Here is a 2,500-nt window from a genome sequence, read left to right as displayed (position 1 = left end):
ATAATCACCAGGTAGAACTTTTGAATAACTGCAACTTTGAGTAGACAGCATTTACAAAGCATTGTTCTTAAATTAACACACAATAGTAAGCAATTCAAGTTATAAATGATTAATCAAATATCGACAAAATTGTTGATGATTTACAAGTCGGTGATTTAGAAACTAATCACAACGTATTAATAATGCTTTATAGGCATTTAATTAATGCTGAAAATCTTTAATTAATTCAGGTAGTTATGAACCATTTGTTAAGTATTTTGTGTGAGCTCATCTAAACAGAGCACTATCCATGCCCTACTACTTATTACTATACTTGGTACTTCTGCAATGGTACTTGAGGCATTTCCAATCTTGAAATCCTATTTATAAATGCTTGGTAAGGCACCGATAGTACTCGCTTTAGCTGGGCTATCACAGATTACCTAAATAGTTATTCCTTACTCCATAAAGTATTCATTAATTGTAGTAGATTATTCATGTATGAATACTCGTATGAACCATGCTTCTTAAATTAGGAACTTCCTGTTTACTACTTCTTGATGAATGCTTAACAGTTGCAGTTACTCTAAAGTGCCAACAATGACCTAAACATTTTATATTCAGCCGATTTTGGTCAAATGCTCTGTTTCAGGTAAAAATTAAACATTGAATTATTCTATTGTAAATGTATTTCCAACCAGTACCTAAAACATACAGTAGGTTGAAATCCTCTACAGCAAGTCGGCAGAACAGAGATGAGGATATTAATTATACAATGGATGAAGTAGACATTCAAGGTTAATCTTAAGGTGCGGCCACACCAGACGCGTATCTCGCGTACCTCCCGTATAAAATCGCCATTTTTTCCATAGGGAACCATTGGTTTACGCGCGTATGAGACGCGTACACGCGTATAAGCAACATTTTACTCGCGTTAGGGGCGTATGAGGCGCGTTTATATACGCGCGTACATATACGCGCGTATATAGAGTTCAAAAAATTGAACTTTTTACGCTCATACGCGTGATACTTAGCCGCAATAGCCAATCAGCGTGGAGCTTGTCCCGACGTCGCTGGCAGAGAGTAGTGTCGCTTGCACAGAAGCATACGGCCGACATTTTTCTTTATTCTGGGTGGAAATAGTAACATAGTTACGCCATTAAATGCGTTTATGGAAACATTTCTAGCGAGAAATGTGCATTTTACTTCCATAATGTTCGCTCGGTGAATGTGAAGGATGTTTGGTTTGATAGTTATGACGAAGAGTGAACGCTCCGTTCACTTGCATGGACAGAGTCTCTGATTGCTAAGCAACCTCAACGTCTTGGCGGACTATTTCTCTGCTGATCAACACTACGAATGCTGGAAACACACCAGACACACCATGTGAAGTTATTTAACCCGATTATTGTTATTTATATCCGAGATTATTTAATCTAACCCGATCCAAGCTCTATCATCCACCCAAACACGGCGGCGTTTGGGTTTCCTTCCTCGGACTCCTAAATCCAGTGCAGCCACAGGCTGGGGGGGGGAAGTTTTGGGCGGTCTCATCTACGCGCGTATGCGTACGCGCGTATCTGACCATTTTTGACACAAAATGGTCAAGCAACATTTTAGCTGCGTTACGCGCGTACATGGTACACGAGGTACGCGCTTGGTGTGTTCGCACCTTTAGGTACATCCCGTCAAAATGAATCGTTCTCAAATTCCTCCGATTCGGTTTGATAAATTCAGTCTTGTGAAATATAAAGTCTCCCTTTTATGTGCGTACTCATGTGTGGGTGCTGGCATGCATGCTGTGTGTGTGAGTGTGTATGCGTGTGTGTGATTGTGTTTCCGACACTACAACATCACTCTGGCGGCTCACAGAGACATTCGCTCCCTGTCATGAGTAACGTTACTCACATCCCACTTCCTTCTCCAAAAAAAAGCTCCTGCAGTTCATGAAATCAAAAACTGATTACGATACACCAAACAGAACATTGAATAGCAAAAAATAACTCACTTATAGGCCTTTCACACATGAACTCAAGATTAACTCTGGAGAATAAGGTCAGAAGATGATCAGGAGTTGCAAATTTCAAACATGCAACTCACAACAGTAGATAGGCCGTATTAGACGTGTTCGAACCTATCAGAGAAACTCTGCATACTTTAGATGAGTGTGTGTGCCTTGGTAGAGGAAGGCCGTAACGGGAGAAGTATGCTGTGGCATTCGCAGTGTTTAGGCGAAACACTTTGAGGCTGGTGGCTGAGGCTACCAACTCCGTATTGCTCAGTCTTTTTGTGGTGATATCATCACTGCATTCATTCAGACACATCCAAAATATAAACAGAAGAGTGGAAAGCAGAAAGAAGTCAGAACGGAAAATACAGGCCAGAAGAGGGGAGTACGGAGCAGCTTCACTCCGTACTCCGGTGTGGGGCCAGTGGTGTGATAGAAACATCTGTAACACGCCAACTCGCTCGATGGGAATTCTCCGGCTCTCAGATTCTCAGGCCTGTACAATTGGGAACG

General features: G+C 41.5%; 1 protein-coding gene across 2 annotated transcripts in view; it reads right to left on the bottom strand.

Annotated features, from left to right (window-relative positions):
- Window positions 1-2,500, bottom strand: part of adcyap1r1a (adenylate cyclase activating polypeptide 1a (pituitary) receptor type I) — a 27,122-nt gene that overhangs the window by 16,456 nt on the left and 8,166 nt on the right. The gene's annotated exons all lie outside the window — the stretch shown is intronic.

The sequence above is a fragment of the Gadus morhua genome, chromosome 8 (assembly GCF_902167405.1).
Source record: "Gadus morhua chromosome 8, gadMor3.0, whole genome shotgun sequence".
Lineage (NCBI taxonomy): Eukaryota > Metazoa > Chordata > Actinopteri > Gadiformes > Gadidae > Gadus > Gadus morhua.
Note: the sequence above shows the minus strand (reverse complement) of the source record. Positions and strands in the feature narration are given on the sequence as shown.